Genomic DNA, 20025 nt, shown 5'->3' with positions numbered 1-20025 from the left:
GAGAGAGAGAGATACAGATACAGGCCAAGCATAGACTGAGCTCGAGTGCTGAGATTTGACCTGTGGTAACCCACTGCTGATTTCATGGACCAAGGCTAGGCTACAGCCTTGAATGTGAGTTGGATGCTGGTTATCTGCTGTAAACATCTATTTGGTGTACACTCCGCCCTCCAACAGAGCAAGAGCTTGGTGTCACAGTCTGACCACAAGTCACCCAGGAGTCAGCAACCCTGCTCGCTGTGAATTGCCCACGAGGACCAGAGAGACAGGGCGAGTGGAAAGAATTTGAATGCCTGGTGGGCATCAGAGGGTTACGCTGCAGGTCATCCAGAGAATCAACACATTCAACCGTGACTTCACTGAAGCAGGAAACCTCAACAGAGTAAGTAGAGCAACAGCCAGAGTTCCCTGGGAATGGGAGGAAGGAACCCCATAGAGAGATAGAGGGGGGGAGCGGGCAGCTTTTACAGCTAACAAGACAAGCCTTTCACAAAGGACAACAGCAAAGCTGCATTGCTCTTGTGTTTTTTGTTGCTTATAGAGCCTTGCTGCTTGACTTGAAAGGAGGTTAAACTCTGCTGTTGCAGGATAGCCATAGAATTGGAGCTGAAAGGATCATGTCAGGTTATTGACATTTCCAGAGTTACCATTGAAGCAGGTTTTAATCAAGCATTCTCACGAGGGGATACTAATGGTGATTATTTGGCTAGAGTGTGTTGGGGTGGGAGGCAGGGTAATTTAAAGCAGGAAGTGTTAACCCTTTCAGGAAACTGTCCATTTTTTTCTCTATTTGGTCAGGAAACTCAAACTAGAGAATGTTTGAGGTTTGCTCAATATTCTCTCATTCCCTCTGAGATTGGCCATGCTAGCTGCCTATACTGCAACTCTAATGAAGCAAACCAGCTGAGGTGCATATTTCATAGAGACGGGCATGAAGGAAAAGGCAGGGTTAGGTTATAAAGGCGAAGCTAATTAGAAGTGAATAATGATGGACTTGAAACCCACTCCCAAACACACACACACACTGCCAAATTGATACACTCCAACTCACAAACCTCTAAACACCTCCTCCCAAACCTGCGCACAGCCACTGGCAAACCTGCATAAACCAGTTAACAAAAAATTGTTCACAACCAATCCCACGCACACCAAACTGCCAATATCTCCTAAAGCTGTACACACTCCACCTCCCAACACCGTACACATAAGCTGCCTCCAAAAGTACCCCCAAAATTCAGGGCTGGATCCCTGCTCGGCTGGACTGACTAGAGCAGGATTTCTCCGACAAAATCTGGTTTCTCTGTTGGAAGTCACCCAGCGACGTGGTACTGATTGGGTCTTAATCCCAGCAGATTCCTTAGTTTATTTTGAGGAAAGCGAAATGTTTGAGGTGAAAAAATGCAAACAGTTTTTAAATTGTTAAATTGTCACAAAGTTTACAGGTACAATCCTCAAAATTTACATTACAATAGTAGTACATAAATTTGATAACAGGATCCATACATACATAGCTTTACATTTCAAATTAAGTTTTATTTGCGCCAGTAGGATACAGCTGTGTTCCCAGTATTGCTTCATGATGCTTACTCTAATATGACAAAAGGCAGCATTGTTAGCTGGTAAATGCAGTTGCTGGGAATCTGTCCCCTCATCCGACTAGAGGGCACTGAAAATATAGGCTCGTTACTAATTACTTACTTCCATTCTCATAAGAATATAAGAAGTAGGAGCAGGAGTAGGCCATTCAGCCCATCGAGCCCATGTTGCCATTCAATACGATCATGGTTGATCTGATAGTGACCTTAACTCCACTATCCTGCTTATGTCTCCCATAGCCCTTGACTCCCTTGACTATCAAAAATCTTTCACCACAGCCTTGAATATATCCAATGACCCAGCCTCTATTGCTCTCTGTGGAAGAGAATTCCAAGGATTAGTGACCCTCTGAGAAGAAATTTGTCCTCATCCCCGGCTTAAATGTGGGACGCCTTAGTTTTAAACCAGGCCCCCCAGTTCTAGATTCCCCCACGATGGAAAACATCCTTTCAACATCTACCCTGTCAAGCCCCCTCAGAATATTATTTGTTTCAATATAAATTCTACTGCTTTTAAGCATCTCTGTAAATTGCAGTCAGGTGAAACAGCCTGGGTTAGATTTTCAAAAACCCATGAGGGTGAGGGTGGGTGCAGGCACGCATTGAAAATCATGATCTCAGATGGCATTACTGGACCCCAATGTCTCCAGAACGCAACACAGTTTTCAAAAGGAGGGTGGGAGGGCAGGAGGGGGGAGCCAACAACCTACAAACCTCCAATTAACAGAATGTTGAGTTCATTATGGAGCTCATTAAGAGTCTTTGGGGCAGCAGTTTGAAGTTTTCAATAGGGAGGCATGGGGTAAATGGAGGGTCTGGGATTCCTTAGGGTGCAGCTGCTAGGAACACAGCAGGGAGCTGTGAGTGTTGCTGGATACATTGCTCAACAGTTGTGATAAACGGGAGCTCTCTTGCCCACATGTCTGTCCTTGGCTTGCTGCATTGCTCCAGTGAAGCCCAACGCAAACTGGAGGAACAGCACCTCATCTTCCAACTAGGCACTTTACAGCCTTTCGGGCTGAATATTGAATTCAACAACTTTAGATCTTAACTCCCCCTCCCCCCATCCCCACCCCCACCCCGTTTCCTCCCCTTTTTTTTGTTTTCAATAATTTATATAGATTTTTCTTTTCCCACCTATTTCCATTATTTTTAAATCTACAACTAATACCTTGTCAATCTTTCCACCCCACCCCCACTAGAGCTGTACCTTGAGTGTCCTGCCATCCATTCTTAATTAGCACTTTTCTTAGATAATATCACCACCTCCAACACCTCTTTTATCCTTTTGTCTGTGACATCTTTTGATTATCTGCTCCTATCACTGCTTGCTTGTCCCTACAACCACCCCACCCTCAACTTCTCCCCCACCCCGCCCCCCACCTTAAACCAGCTTATATTTCACCCCTCTTCTAACTATACTTCAGTTCTGTTGAAGGGTCGTGTGGACCCGAAACGTCGACTCTTTTCTTCTCCACCGATGCTGCCAGACCTACTGAGTTTTTCCAGGTAATTCTGTTTTTGTTTAGGGAGATAAACTCAGCTGCTCAAGCAGTGACACAGAGTTGCAATCTCTGATGTTGAGAGACTTGTATTCGTGGACATTGAATAGTTGGACTTTTGATAAAGATGTGAAGCCGCTGGCATCACTTGGAGCATCAGAGGTGGGTAGAGGAAGCCCTGGTGAACCAATGAGCAGCAGATGAGGGAGTTGAAATAGGAGCAGGCAACTCTATTATTGTACGGAGTAGCGAGGAGGAGCTTCAGCATATATAGGCTCCTGGCCAGGCTCACAACCCCCATGGCAATCCCCTACCTGCAGTCAACAAGTCACTGTGGTGCTGAATTTTAGTCGATCCAAGGCTCAGCTGCGGACCTGGGTGACATTTCAGTCAGCAGCACATCACGTCTTCAGGTGGCTCACAGATGCCCTATTCCAGAGGCCAGAAAATACAACTATTTGCAACAGGTGGGCCAATGCAGGTAGAGGGCTTTGAAGTTTGCTGCCATTGATGGATTCTCTCAGATCCAAGGGCCATCAATTGTACCTACCTACAAAGCTATCAAGACAGAGCAGACAGCCAGATTCCTGAACAGAAAAGGCTTCCACACACTGAATGTCCACAGAAAGCATATCTTGCAGATCTGTGCACAGTTCCCAGGCAGCTGTCATGATTCCTTTATTTTAAGAGACTCCCAGTGTCCACACTACTTCAGGCCAACATCCAGACTCGGTAGGTGGCTGTTGGAGATAAGGGTTATTCCCCTGAGGAGGGTCTTCTGACATCCATCTGCTACTCTGCCACAGAGGCAGAGAAGCCTTTCAACCAAAGCCATTTCCTAAAATATACCTGTTTAAACAGACCTTTGGCATCTTGAAGGTGTGCTTCTGTTGCCTTGACCAGTCAGGATGAACCAGTGTGAACCAGTCAGGGTGTCTCATATTGTGGTCACCTGCTGCACAACAGGAGCTGGATGAAGACGAGGGCCCAGAACACTACTCTTCTTCAGAGGACAGGGAAGAGGAAGAATGAAGAGGTTTGTTCCATAGGAGCCTGATGCCCAGGCATTGGATGAAGTACCCCGAGGTCAGTGCAGGGCTTACTGTGATCAGCAGGCTGGCATGGCAACAAGTGCCATTTGAGCGGCACCCAGCCCTTCAAACAGATGACCCTGGCACTCACCTTCCATCAGAGACAGAAATTATCCAGCAAGCACACAAATATGAATAATCCCGCAGCCAGCCACATTTTTGATTGATACTGGGCTCTTCATTGCTAGCTGTCTCCCCCAAGACGTGTGCTGATTGGACTCCTCCATTGTCTGCCCATGGTCCACAATGCCTCACAGATCTCCCACAAGTGGGAACTTTTCTGCTTGTGACATTCCAGGAAAATGCTCCTTATTTGTGACACCTAAGGCCCAGCACCTTCACCCGGTAGTGCATGGCTGTGTCTGTCTCCATCCTCCAAGGGGTACTGCCCACAGCGGACTCTACCTCACTGTCCTCTGACTTACTTGTGATGTGCTGTTCATGCAGTGCTCCCTGTTCTAATGTAGATTGAGGCCCAACTGAGGTGAGTGTATCTGAGCGAATGGAAGGTGTGGAGATATGATGTGATGGTGCTGCCTCAAAGACATCTCTCCCCACCAAGGAGGCCAGCAACAGCTGAGCTGCTGAATCTTGCTCCCCCTCTGCAACTGGTCTTGTGGGAAACACAAGGCCAAGGTGATGAGAACTCAGGCTACTCAGAGGTGCCCAAGCATAGCCAACCCAACAGATGACAGCAGTTGTATAGCCACAATGCATATTGGAGTGACCTTCATGCCCCTCACCTGTCAATTGAACTATCAAATGACCCTGCTCTTCATGATCTCCTGTCTTGTCAGCACCCACAGCCTAATGCATTGGCACTCTCATGATCTCCAGTGCTGCTTCTTCCATCGGAGTCAGTGTGTGGAGCTACATTACTCTCCGTCCATGACTTCTCTGTGGTATTAAGCACTCTCTTCTCCTACAGAATGAAGAGACAGATTTATGAGAAGGCTCCCGTCCCTTGCCCATTCCAGTATGACACACACAATATATTGTGTCACTCAATGATGGCCGTCCCCTGCTCAATTGCACACCATGTGTGAGGGATCCTGATGTTTCTATATACAACTGGCCAGTTGATGTGAGAATGCTAAGGAGACTCTGGGTACTCAGTCTGCTCAGCTTGTGTGTCTGCTGGCATCCACCAGAGTTAGAGACCTGTCACTCAAGTGTCACTCACTTTTCCAAACTTTAGCAGATCATTGAAGCACTTTCTTCACTGCATCCATGTCCTCCAAATGACTCCCTAGCTGCTAATATCCGTGGGCACCTCCATCCATGCCCTCTTGGTCTGCCTGGGGGGATTTCTTCTTCCAAACGATGGAAAAAGCACATCTCTCCTTTTAGAGACCGCGTTTTCAAGGGAGGCACCGGAAAAGCGTGGGACCGCCTGCAGATACCTGCCCTGGCCAGTGCTGGACCTCTGAGCGGCCTGCTGCTCCTCTAGACAATGGCAAGCCCAGTCACAGTTGCTGTTTGCCATTTAAAGTCAGCCTCTGTCGTGAGGCCCCACCTCCAGACCACTCCTGGCACTGCCAAGTCACTGTTGATGGCTTGGCATGGGGGTCAGGATCTGGAAATGACCTGGAAGTCGGTTCCTGAGACCAGATTGCCTTGAGTTTGTACTGTGAAAACACCAGGACTAGACAGCATACTTAGAGTGCTATACCCCAGTCCTAAAGCAAAACACTGTGGATACTAGAAATAGGAATTTAAACCAAAAACAGCTGGAAAAATTCAGCAGGTCAGGCAGCATTAATGTTTCAGTTCAATTAAAAAGTCTGTTTCTTTCCACAGATGCTGCCTGACCTGCTGAATTTTTCCAGCCATTTTTGGTTTTATTGCTCAGTGCTGGTAGCGGGCAGTGTTATATATAGTATCATTAAGTCTGTGAAGTGAGATGAAGTGTCACAGGGAGGTTTATTGTAGGGAATGAAATAGCAGTTGGTGAGAAAGGGTAAGTAATGGTAGGCCCCTCTGGGTTCACAGAGGCCAAGGATGAGCAGTTCAGCAGTCAGGTGATGGGTGGTACATGAGGCAGAATCTCAGATGTATGGTTTCATTTCTGCTGACTCTCCACAGATGTACAAGTAAAGGTTCTTAGAGTTCGACAGACAGCATGGAGACTTGGATAGCTGCCCTAAAATTAGAAAAGAGAAGTTCAATGAGTGACTTTAGCAAACGCCCTGATCTTTGGGAGGAGGCTCCAAGTGTCTCAGTGAAGCTTTCAGTTACTAACATTTGTTTTCCTATCTTTGTTTTTTGCATTGTACCCCAGCCACTGACTGCTCAGCCTTGTTAACTGAAGTCTAGGAGCCATGTAGCAGCAATTCCACATGCAGGGTTAGGGAGGAAGATTCACTCTATGGGGAAGAAGCTTTAAGCACACGAGCAACCCAGTGTAAATAAAACATCGAGATCCAGACTTTTAATCTGAAATCCCAGAATAATAGATTGATACAGAACTGAAGCAGGCCATTCAGCCATCATTGCTATAAAGCACTTGTTGATGTGCAGTAAGGCAATAAAAAAAGCAAAGCTAAAACTTGTATTTCTATAGCACCTTTCAGAACCTCAGGATGTCCCAGAGCGCTCCACAGCCACATGTAGTTGCTGTTGTAATGTAGGAAACACTGTAGCTAATGTGTACATAGCAAGTTCATATAAACAGCAATACAAGAATGACCAAATAAACTGTTTAGTGATGTTAATTCAGGGATAATTGTTGTCTCAGATCCTTTGGCGAATTCCCCCATTCTTCTTCCAATGGTGTCATGGGATCTTTTATCCTCATCTGAAAGAGCAGATAGGGCCTCAGTTTAACATCGCATCCAGATAAATGCAGGAGTACTTAGCCCCCGACAGTGCAGCACCCCCTCCGTACAGACACCACCCCCCAACAGTGCAGCACTCCCTCCGTACAGACGCCCCCCACCGACAGTGCAGCACTCCCTCCGTACAGACCCCCCCACCGACAGTGCAGCACTCCCTCTGTACAGACCCCCCCCCCTCCCGACAGTGCAGCACTCCCTCCGTACAGACCCCCTCCCGACAGTGCAGCACTCCCTCCGTACAGACCCCCTCCCGACAGTGCAGCACTCCCTCCGTACAGACCCCCTCCCGACAGTGCAGCACTCCCTCCGTACAGACCCCCTCCCGACAGTGCAGCACTCCCTCCGTACAGACCCCCTCCCGACAGTGTTGCGATACATACAAACATACAAATTAGGTGAAGGAGTATGCCAATCGTCCCCTCGTGCCTGCTCTGCCATTCAATAAGATCACAGCTGGTCTGAATGTAACCTCAACCCCAAATTCCTGCCTACCCCCAATAACTTTTTACCCCCTTGCTTATCAAGAATCTATCTAGCTCTGCCTTTAAAATATTCAAAGACTCTGCTTCTATTGCCTTTCCAAGAAGAGAATTCCAAAGACTCACTTACCTCAAAAAAAATCTCCTCATCTGTCTTAAATGGGTGACCCCTTATTTTTAAATAGTGACTCCTAGTTCTAGATTCTTCCACAAATGGAAGAATCCTCTCCACATCCACCGTGTCAAGAATCCTCAGGATCTTATAGGTTTCAATCAAGTCACCTCTTACTCTTCTAAACTCCAGCAGATACAGCCTAACTTGTCCAACCTTTCCTCGTAAGACAACTCACTCATTCCTGTAATTAGTCTAGTAAACCTTCTCTGAACTGCTTCTAATGCATTTAGGCTTTTTTTTTTAAATATACGGAGGCCAGTACTGTACACAATACTCCAGATGTGGTCTCACCAGTGCCCTGTACAACTGACGTATAACCTCCCTACTTTTGTATTCAATCCCCCTCACAATAAATGATAACACCATTAGCTTTACCTGCTGGACCTGCATACTAATCTTGTGATTTATGCACTAGGACACCCAGATCCCTCTGAATATCAGAGCTCTGCAATCTCTCACTATTTAGGTAATATGGTTTTTTTTATTCTTCCTGCCAAAATGAACAATTTCACATTTGCCCACATTGTACTCAATTTGCCAGATCTGTGCCCATTCACTTTACCTATCTATGTTCCTTTGTAGCCTCCTTACATCCTCTTCATAATTTACTTTCCTACCTATCTGTGTCATCAACAAATTTAGCAATCATTCCTTCAGTCCCTACACCCAGGTCATTTATATAAATTGTAAAGAGTTGAGACCCCAGCACTGATCCCTGTGGCACACCACTCGTCATATCCTGCCAACCAGAAAAGACTCATTTATGGCTATTCTCTGCTTCCTGTTAGCTAGCCAATCTTCTATCCATGCCAATATGTTACCCCCTACACCGTGAGGTTTTATTTTCCACAATAACTTTTGATGTGGCATTTTATCAGATGCCTTCTGGAAATCTAAGCACAGTATATCTACTGGTTCCCCTTTATCCACAGCACATGTGACTCCTTCAGAGAACTCCAATAAATTGGTTAAACATGATTTCCTTTTTACAAACCATGTTGACTCTGCCTGATTGCCTTGAATTTTTCTAAATGCCCTGCTATAACATCTTTAATAACAGCTTCTAACATTTTCCCCTATGACAAATGTTAGGCTAACTGGCCTGTAGTTCCCTGCTTTCTGTCTCCCTCCCTTTTTGAATAAAGGAGTTACAAATTTGCTATTTTCCAATCTAATGGAAACTTCCCTGAATCTATGGAATTTTGGAAAATTAGAACCAGTGCATCAACAATCTCACTAGCCACTTCTTTCAACACCTTAGTGTGAAGTCCACCCAGATCTGGGGATTTGTCAGCCCGCAGCCCCCAACAATTTGCTCAATACCACTTCCCTTGTGATTGTAATTTTCCCAAGTTCCTCCCTCCCTTCCATTTCCTGATTTACAGCTATTTCTGAGATGTTACTTGTGTCCTCCTATAGTGAAGACCGAAGCAAAATTTTAATTTTGAGTTTAAGTTTAAAGTTTAATTCATCCGCCAATTCCTTACTTTACATTATTAATTCTCCAGACTCACTTTCTATAGGACCAATGCTCATTTTGTTAGCTTTTTTCTTTTTTAAATGTTCTCTCTTTAACATAGAAAATAGAAGCATGAGTAGGCCATTGGGCCCTTCGAGCCTGCTCCACCATTCATTATGATCATGGCTGATCAACCAACTCAATAGCCTGCTCCCGCTTTCTCCCCGTATCCTTTGATCCCTTTAGCCCCAAGAGCTATATCTAACTCCTTATTGAAAACATACAATGTTTTGCCCTCAACTACTTTCTGAGCTAGCGAATTCCACAGGCTCACCACTCTCTGGGCGAAGAAATTTCTCCTCATCTCAGTCCTAAATGGTCTACCCCGTACCCTCAGACTGTGACTCCTGGTTGTGGACTCTCCCATCGGGAACATCCTTCCTGAATTTACACTTTCTAGTCCTGTTAGAATTTTATAGGCTTCTATGAGATTCCCCCCCATTCTTCTGAACTCCAGCGAATATAATCCTAATCAACTCAATTTCTCCTCATATGTCAGTCCTGCCATCCCAGGAATCAGTCGGGTAAACCTTTGCTGCACTCCCTCTAAAGCAAGTACATCCTTCCTCAGATAAGGAGGCCAAAGCTGCTCACAATATTCCAGGTGTGGTCTCACCAAGGCCCTGTACAATTGCAGCAAGACATCCCCGTTCTTGTACTCGAATCCTCTGGCTATGAAGGCCAACATACCATTTGCCTTCTTTACCGCCTGCTGCACCTGCGTGCTTACCTTCAGCGACTGGTATATAAGGACACCCAGATCTCGTTGCATATTCCCCTTTCTCAATTTATAGCCATTTAGATAATAATCTGCCTTCCAGTATTTGTTACCAAAGTGGATAACCTCACATTTATCCACATTATACTGCATCTGCCATGCATTTGCCCACTCATTCAGCTTGTCCAAATCACCCTGAAGCATCTCTGCATCCTGCTCACAGCTCACCCTCTCACCCAGCTTTGTGTCATCTGCAAATATGGAGATATTAAGTTTGATACTGTCTTTAACTTTTGTAGTTAACCACAGATGGTGGGCCCTCCTCTTGGAATTTTTCTCTCATTGGAATATCTATTCTGTGTATTCTGAAATACCCCTTTAAATGTCGACCACTGAACTTCTATTGACCTATCCCATAATCTCATTTGCCAGTTCACTTTAGTTAGCTCCGCTCTTGTGCCCTATTAATTGCCCTTATTTAAGTTTACTTGTTTCTCCCTCAAAAAGAATGTAAAATTCAATCATATTATAATTACTGCTACCCAGAGGTGCCTTCACTGGGAGGTTACCAATTAATCCTATCTTGTTGCACAATGCCTGGTCAAGTATAGCCTGCTCCAGAATGTGTTGTTCTAAAACTATCCCAAAAACACTCTATGAACTCCTCATCTACGCCACCTTTACCCATCTGACTTTTCCAGTCTATATGTAGATTAAAATCCCCCATGATTATTGCTGTACCTTTCTGACAAGCTCCCATTATCTCTTCTTTTATAACTATGTACACCATTCCCACAAGTGACTTCTTGCCTTTATCATTTCTCATCTCAACCCAAACCGCTTCTACACCCTGGTTTCCTGAACTTAGGTCATCTACTCTATTGTGCTGATACCATCATTAATTAACAGAGCCACCCTTCCACCTTTTCCTAAGTTCCTGTCTTTCCTTAATGTCACAAACCCTTCAATATTCAGGTCTCAATCTATGTCATCCTGCAGCCTTGTCTATGTAATGGCTATCAGATCGTATTAATTTATTTCTATTAGCATTATCAGTTCATCTGTTTTGTTTTGAATGTTACATGCATTTATATAACAGAGCCTTTAGTTTTGTCTTTTTTTATTTTTGTAGCATTTAGCCTTATCTCCTGATTTACTCTTTGTCCTTTCCTGTCAGTAGGTTTATAATTTCCCATATTAATATCCATCTCTCCTGCCTTGTCTCTACTCTCTGATTTAGCATATCTTCCCAAATTTGATCCTTTGCCCCGACTGTTCAGTTTAAAACCCTCTCTACTTCCCTAGTTATGCAGCTCACGGGGACACCAGCCCCAGCACGGTTCAGGTGTAGACCATCCCAATGGTACAGATCCCACCTTCCCCAGTACTGGTACAAATGCCCCAAAAACTGGAACCCACTTCTCCCACACCAGTCTGAGCCACATAAGACCATAAGACATAGGAGCAAAAATTAGGCCAATCGGCCCATCGAGTCTGCTCCGCCATTCAATCATGGCTGATAAGTTTCTCAACCCCATTCTCCCGCCTTCTCCCTGTAACCTTTGATCCCCTTACCAATCAAGAACCTATCTATCTCGGTCTTAAATACACTCAATGACCTGGCCTCCACAGCCTTCTGTGGCAATGAATTCCATACATTCACCACTCTCTGGCTAAAGAAGTTTCTCCTCATCTCTGTTCTAAAAGGTCTTCCCTTTACTCTGAGGCTGTGCCCTCGGGTCCTAGTCTCTCCTACTAATGGAAACATCTTCCCCACGTCCACTCTATCCAGGCTTTTCAGTATTCTATAAGTTTCAATCAGATCCCCCCTCATCCTTCTAAACTCCATCGACTATAGAGCCAGAGTCCTCAAACGTTCCTCATATGTTAAGCCTTTCATTCCTGGGATCATTCTCATGAACCTCCTCTGGACCCTCTCCAGGGCCAGCATATCCTTCCTGAGATATGGGGCCCAAAATTGCTCACAATATTCTAAATGTGGTCTGACCAGAGCCTTATAAAGCCTCAGCAGCACATCCCTCTTTTTATATTCTAGTCCTCTCGAAATAAATGCCAACATTGCATTTGCCTTCCTAACTACCGACTCAACCTGCAAGTTAACCTTAAGAGAATCCTGGACTAGGACTCCCAAGTCCCTTTGCACTCCAGATTTCAGAATTCTCTCCCCATTTAGAAAATAGTCTATGCCTCTATTCTTCCTACCAAAGTGCATGACTCACACTTCCCCACGTTGTATTCCATCTGCCACTTCTTTGCCCATTCCCCTAACCTGTCCAAATCCTTCTGCAGCCTCCCCGCCTCCTCAATACTACCTGTCCCTCCACCTATCTTTGTATCATCTGAAAACTTAGCCAGGATGCCCTCAGTTCCTTCATCTAGATCATTAATGTATAAAGTGAAAAGTTGTGGTCCCAACACTGACCCCTGTGGAACTCCACTAGTCACCGGCCACCTTCCTGAGAAGGACCCCCTTATCCCCACTCTCTGCCTCCTGCCGGATAGCCAATCTTCTATCCATTCTAATACCTTGCCTCTAACACCATGGGCTCTTATCTTACTGAGCAGCCTCCTGTGCGGCACCTTGTCAAAGGCCTTCTGGAAGTCCAAGTAGATAACATCCACTGGCTCTCCTTTGTCTAACCTACTAGTTACCTCCTCAAAGAATTCTAACAGATTTGTCAGGCATGACCTCCCCTTGATGAAACTATGCTGACTTTGCCCGATTTTACCATACACTTCCAAGTATTCTGAAATCTCATCCTTAATAATAAACTCTAAAATCTTACCAACGACCGAGGTCAGGCTAATCGGCCTGTAATTTCCTGTCTTTTGCCTTACTCCCTTCTTAAACAGGGGGGGCTACATTAGCGATTTTCCTGTCCTCTGGGACCCTCCCTGACTCCAGTGATTCCTGAAAGATCACCACTAACGCCTCCACTATCTCTTCAGCTATCTCCTTCAGAACGCTGGGGTGTAATCCATCTGGCCCAGGTGATTTATCCACCTTCAGACCTTTCAGTTTTCCTAGCACCTTCTCCTTGGTAATGGCCACCATACCCACCTCTGCCCCCCGACTCTCTTGAATATACATATTCAGCTCTAATCTTATCTGTCCTATGCCAATTTGCACAAGGCTCAGGTAATAATCCAGAGATTATTACCTTTGAGGTTCTGTTTTTTTTTTAATTTGGTGCCTAGCTCCTCACTCTGACTATGTAGAGCCTCCTTCCTCACTGTGCCTATGTTGTTGGTGCCTCCACAGACCATGACCACTGAATCCTCACCCTCCCAATGCAAGTTCCTCTCCAGTCCTGAGCAGATGTCCCAAACCCTGGCACTGGACAGGCAATGCAACATTCTGGACTCTTGCTCTTTGCTGCCGAGAACAGTGTTAATCCCCCTCACTATACTGCCCCCTATTACCACTACATTCCTATTTGTTCTCCCCCCTTCAATGGCTTCCAGTACCACAGTCAGTTTGCTCATCCACCCTGAAGCCCCCAGTCCCACCCAAGCTGAGAGAACCTCAGTCCTATTGGACAATTGCAGAGACTCTCACTCCTGCCCTCTGGGTCCCTTTACCTGCCTCACGCAGTCACACCCTCCTGTCCCTGGCCACTGCCCAAATCAGAAGACCCTATCCTAAGTGGTGTGACTGCCTCCTGGTATAAAGGGTCCAGGTAACTTTCCCCCTCCCTGATGCATCACAGTGTCTGCAGCTCAGCCTCCAGCTCAATGACTCTGAGTCAAAGTTCCTCAAGCCGCAAACACTTGCTGCAGATATGTTTGCCCTGGATCACAATGTTATCCAGGAGCTCCCACATGCTGCAGCCTTGACACATCACCTATCCTGCCATCCTTAATGTATTTTAAACAATTACTTAATTATATTAATCACCTAGTAATGTTACTTTCTTATATATTTTATTAACTTTCCCACCAATTTGTGTACTATTTTAAACCTTAGGTACAGAATAGAACATACCAGATACTCACCAAACAGTTAGTTCACTTCCCTGTAGCAGAGCAAGAACCAATTCCCATGGGGTGAGAAAGATAGAAAAGGGAAACAGACACCTCCTTCCCCCCTGACCTTTACCAAAATCCCTCTCTCACCAAACTCTCAGTATTCACTCAGTTGCACTCCATTTGCTTTGGCTGCCTTAAAGAATCCTGATTTTATAGTAAACTGAACTGGGGCTAGAGTAACCAGCTTCAACCAGTTAACTAATTAACTACTCAGCTCCGACAGGTGAGAGTGATTTTACCCTGTCTAGACTGCAAGAAATAAAGAACTTAGCCTGCTTACACAGTTACTTCTAATTATAGACGTGATTAGATTTTAAGAGCAAAATTTAAGAACAAAATGAACACTTAAAATTCCCCCTCTCACCAAACTCCAGGGTCAGAATATTTCCATCAGTGAGTTGGGGGCGGGGCCCGCTCGCCGACACGCAAAATGATGCAGGATGACGTTGGGCGGAACCCCCGACATCATCCCGCCCCATTTAAATTTTCAGGAAGGCGGGGGCACAGCTAAATCAGCTGTCCGCCCACTGACCTGTCAATCACCAATTGAGGCCATTGACAGGGTAATTAAGCCAATTAAAAGCCCTGCCCGTCCAACCTTAAGGTTGGCGGGCAGGCCAGGAGTCCCAGCGGGCTTCTGAAAAAACATGAAACCTCATCCACCGGTGGGATGAGGTTTCATGTCTGTTTTAAAAAACTTTAATAAACTTTATCTGATATTTATTAACATGTCCCATCTAGTGTGACATTGTCACATGAGGGGGACATGTGAATAATTTTTTTATTTTTCTATTTTTTAAGTTTATAAAACTTTCAGCGCTCCCCCTGAGACAGCACTTAGTCTCAGGGAGCATGCGCGAAAGAGCGCATTTTGACACTTGGGGAATCCCTCGCTCCCGCACAGGAAGCGCATAGCGCTTCCCGTCGGTTGGCCCGCCCACTCAAAATGGCGGCTGGGCCCATTTCAGCAGCCACGATCGGCTGCCCACCCGCCGCCGAGCCGGTGGGGCCCGCTCGCCCATCAAGGGCAAAATTCTACCCCGAGTCTTCACTCAGTTAGTTCAATTGCACTCTGATCTTTCAGTACTGCTCCTCTAACGCAACACTTTCATTCAAATCCTGGAACTCCCTCTCTAACAGCACCATGGGTGTACCTATGTGACATTGAATGCAGCGGGTCCCGAAAATGGCTCATCACCAACTGGCCAGGGGCATCAAATGCTGGCCTTACTAGCATGCTCACGCCCCATGAGTGAATAAAAGAAACACCTGCTGAAGATGCTTAGAAATACAATTCTCCCACAGGGTCATGTTCAATAGACAAGGTGTTGTTGTCCTGCAGAATTCTATTCAATAAACATGGTGCTGTTATCCCCCAGGACTGTGTTCTATAAACATTATACTGTTATCCCCTGGGGCTGTGTTCAATAAACATGGTGTTGTTGCCCACCAGAACTGTGTTCTATAAACATGGCGCTGTCGTTCTGTTCTCCCACAGGACTGTGTTCAATAAACACGGTGCTGTTATCCCCCAGGAATGTGTTCAAAAACATGGAGCTGTTGTCTGCCAGGGGTATGTGTTCAACAAACATGGTACTGTTGTCCACCAGGACTGTGTTCAATAAAAATGGGCCAGAATTTTCCGGCTGACGTGTGGATGGCGCTATGTGCACGTCAGCGCGTAAAATGACGCACGCTGACGTCGTGCGAGCGTGCCGGCGTCAGCGCGCGCCATCACGATATTTCGGTGGGCGGGCGCACTCAGTTTGCCCGCCATTAATTGAAGGGTTCATTAAGCCCCTTAACTTGCCAATTGTGTACGATTTTGAGGAGCCCGTGTGAACTTTGGGTCGGCGCACGGGCCCAACAGGAAGGCGGGAAGGAGATTATTTAAGAAAACTTTTGCAATGTCGGGATATGTGGACTCAGAGGGGTTTTTCGTGTTTTTGATGAAGTTATAATTGATGAAAGTGTTTAAAAGTTGCCTGTGTGATTGTTAGTAGTTCTCATCGATTTCCAAGAGCTTCTTGTGTACTTTGAAACCAGTCTGCAGACAGTAATCTTTCTCAGGCCTGCAGCTTTCTGGTGGCCTCCATTTAGCCTGGGGGTATGGGTTCTGACATCTCCACTGGAGGCAGCTCCCCTGAGGAGGAAGGGAGGGATAGAATAAGGAGGAGGCCAGGACTGGATAATCAGCCTCCAGGGGAGCCACCTTTTGGAGGCCAGGCGCAGGCACAAGGGGCGCAGGGCCAAGAGGTTGTCTAAAGTGGAAGGGGCCGCAGAAGACGCCACTATCCTACTGCCAGGGTATACAGGCGGCGAAGCAGCTACCACAATATGACTGAGGTGCAGTGCTGAAGGAGACTCCGACTCTCAAGGGAGACATTCACCTATATCTGTCAGATGATTGGCCCTGAGATCTCCCCCAACTGTGTGGGTGGACACCCCATGGCAGCGACTCTTTAGCTCACAGTTGCCCTCCACTTCTATGCCTCTGGCTCCTTCCAGGGCTCGGTGGGTGATCTTTGTGGTGTCTCCCAATCAGCTGTCCACACTTGTGTCAAGCAGGTTACAGACGCTCTGTTCAGATAGGTATCCACCTTAATCCACTTCCGCTGCGACAAGGCAAGTCAGACACAGCGAGACAGAGGTTTCACGGCCATTGCTGGCTTCCCCCACATCCAGGTTGCTATAGACTGCACACACATGGCCATTAAGGCGCCAGCGGGTGAGCCCAGTGCCTTCGTCAACAGGAAGGGCTTCCACTCCATGAATGTGCAGATAGTGTGTGATCACAGGATGCAGATTCTACAAGTCTGTGCAAGGTACCCAGGCAGCTCCCACGACGCCTACGTCCTCAGACACTCCCAGGTGCTGGGGCTTTTCAGTGCTCCAGCTCGGCTGGATGGATGCCTGGTGGGTGATAAGGGTTATCCCTTGTGAAGGTGGCTCATGACGCCTCTCCGCCATCCAAGAATAGTAGCTGAGCAGCGGTACAATGGGAGCCAGGGCACCACAAGGGCTGTGGTGGAGAGAGCCATCGGTCTTCTCAAAATGCGCTTCCATTGCCTGGACCGCTCAGGGGGCGCACTCCAGTACCCCCCAGATCGCGTCTCTGTGATAGTTGTAGCATGCTGTGCTCTGCACAATCTTGCGCTGGAAAGGGGGAATGCAGTTGACGATGGAGACCTTGACGCCCTGGATGAGGCTGCATATGATGAATCCAGCAGTGCCTCAGAGGATGAGGAAGCACAGGGTGATGATGAGGGGCAGAACAATGACCCGCATTCACACCAAGGAGGCAGGGATACCCGGGACAATTTAATCCAACAAACCTTCAGCTAGCTCCACACACATGGATCAGCAGGACCAGCATTGCCTGGTGTTTCCACACATGGCACTTATGTGCTACATCTTCCACCTCATCAGCTGCAACTAAGGGCTTAGTACAGAAACATCAATGTCGACTCAAACACTCATGATAAATATGTGAAAAAGAAAAATGCACCACAAAGAAAAGACCCTCAGCCATGGTAACAAAGTTGGCTTTATTTTGTCCAAAACAAAAACACACATCACTTGTTAGCGATCACAAAAATATGGGTCCCTATTCTAAGGCCAACACAAAATCACCAGTGACAAACCCGTTGAGTGCCTAAGTTGCCTTATGCTTACGTTTGTGGGTGCTACATCTAGGTACCGCCCCATCGCTCAGAGTGGCTTGAGTGACAGCCTGCTGACTCTGCTGTCCTATTGGGCTCGATGACCTTGGCGGGTGTCCTCTGGCCCATGGAGCCTGTGATGACCCTACCTGGGAGGGAGTGACCAGTTCCAGAACTGGCACCTCCTCAGTTGTTGTAGCCTCAATGGATGCAACGGTCACTGGCAGAGGGGCGGAGAAGCTGCTGCCCTCATCCGGAGCGCCCTGAGAGGAGCTCGCAGCGATGACAGGCAGCTGCTGCACTGACATGAGATCCCTTTTGACCTCCCTGCTCGCCGCAGATGGATGGGCACCGAGTGCCGACACTTGGTGTCCACAACATCTCCCACATTGGGAATGACCACCAGTGGCCAGAACCGCTGTGAGGGCTTGCAGGTCAGAGTGTAACCCAATCATATTTTGATCCATTTGGTGGATGCCCCTCTCTATGAGGGTCACCAATCTCTCATTGGAGGAAGCCTGAAGCTCTGCCCTGAGGGCCAAACCTTCATGTGCACTCTGCCTGGACTCCTCTGCCGCAGAGAGCAACTGAACCATTCCCTCATGCAACCCTGCCAGATGCAAACGCACTTCCTGCCGCCTGTCCTGCAGCTGCTGCATTGGGGACGACTCCAGAGGCACATCATCAGTGCCGGACTCAGCATGTGCCTCGTCCCCTGCAGCCCTCCGGCTGCTGTCGCCATCGGCACTCTCTGCCCCTGCCATCTCCTCCAGCGATTGTGAAGTGCCCTCTCCACTGTGACCCGGGATACTAGCCGATGGTTAAGTCCCCACCGAGGTTTGTGTGTCTGCGCTGGTGCCTGGCTGGCTGAAATGATATGCTGCAAGTTGCACTTGTTGGCCCTCAGATGTGGAGGGGGGGCCGCGGGGTCGAGGTGCGGGTCGCTCTGGTGGTGATGCTGAAATTAACAACAAGGTCAGTGCATCAGTTAGCGTACAGTCAGTTCAACTTTTCATCCCTTTCCCCCCCCAGCCTCATAAGTCACTCACCCTTCAAGACCCTAAGGAGAAGAACATTGGTAGGGTGGGAAAGAGTCAAGACGAGCCCCAACCATTAAACGCACATGCAGAAAGGCTGGTCAGATGGCCTCAGGAATGCCACATGGCATGTTATGAACCATTGGATTGGGGAGAGTGCAGAGGTACCTGACCTGGATGCATTGTGGCCTAGATAGTTGCGGGACTGAGGAAACATCGCAAACAGTAGTGACATTTGCCGTCGATCACAGGAGATTGAGAGGTCACGTTATTGGCCTTCATTCCATAAGGAGAGGCATAGACCGGGCGGGCAAAAGGCAACATTTCCCCTTGGCGCAGAGATGAGTAACGTAGTGGCATTCATCTAAGTTGAGTGCCATGAGGTTCACGGCTGAGGTGCTGAGGACCTTTTGGACAGAGTAATATGGGGCACACTAGCTGAAAGGGTGCTGGAGGTCCCAAAACCCCTCAGATGAAATAAGTCTTAGGCTGTGCAGCAGCGATCCAATGGCATGATAGACCATGGTGATAGTGGTCACAAATGGGATAAGGTGACTTTGGAAGGTGGTGGAGACGTGATTCCTAAGGGGACGAGGGTCTCTTCTGTATGACCCACACGTCAGAATGTCTCAGTCTGTGAATGAGCATTGTTTCAGCATTAACGATTACAGCAACCATCAGTGGTTTGGATGGTGTGCAGACAGAGTGGATGGGACTGTGGACCGCAAATACCTGGCCGCTGGACGCCGGTCTCACCGCACCCGGCCACCTGACTCCTGTCCAGCTCCATGGCCTGCTCTTCAAAAGGCATGAGGCGCTGCAGGAGGGCACGCCCACCTCCAGTCCTCTAGCGCTCCCGGGCACTGTGCTGACTTTTTGCCTGCAAAACAGAGAAGAGGATTTATTGGGGCTGCTCGCTCATATAGTCTGCACGTGCACACGCCGCACCCCAACCACAGTGGCCCATCTGAGGCCTCCAGCAGCTCCTGTCCACACGACTGGTGATCAGTCCCCAGAAGACAGTATGGCTGGTCCCAACCCCCTCCCCCAACGGCCACCTTGGACACATTCGGCGTCCATCACTTTGAATATCACACGGGTCTTAGCGCCCATGGCAAAGAGGTGCAACTAGGTGAGGTGCCGATGCCAGTAGATGGCACTTACCCAAGACACCTTGAGGCACCCCTTGCACCATCTCATCACCATCAATATGACATGTGTTGGAGTTCTGCGTATGTGTCGTGTGGCCTCCCCTGCAGGGGCCCCCAGACTACTCAAATGCCACAAAGACCAACATATGCTGCGGGGAGAACCCTTTTCCTCAACCACTAAGGCTGGTGTAAGCATGGTCAGTACCCAT

General features: G+C 47.5%; 1 protein-coding gene across 6 annotated transcripts in view; it reads left to right on the top strand.

The window, feature by feature from the left end:
• The window catches only part of nr1h3 (nuclear receptor subfamily 1, group H, member 3), a 521793-nt gene that overhangs the window by 53892 nt on the left and 447876 nt on the right, over positions 1-20025 (top strand). Inside the window, exon 2 of one of the 6 annotated variants that reach the window (XM_078548804.1) lies at positions 178-382. The exons of the other annotated variants lie outside the window; for them this stretch is intronic. The gene's annotated coding sequence lies outside the window, so the exon portion shown is untranslated. The remainder of the gene's footprint in view (positions 1-177; positions 383-20025) is intronic. 6 annotated transcript variants of the gene reach the window in all.

Source organism: Cetorhinus maximus, chromosome 9 (assembly GCF_964194155.1).
Source record: "Cetorhinus maximus chromosome 9, sCetMax3.hap1.1, whole genome shotgun sequence".
Classification (NCBI taxonomy): Eukaryota; Metazoa; Chordata; class Chondrichthyes; order Lamniformes; family Cetorhinidae; genus Cetorhinus; species Cetorhinus maximus.
Note: the sequence above shows the minus strand (reverse complement) of the source record. Positions and strands in the feature narration are given on the sequence as shown.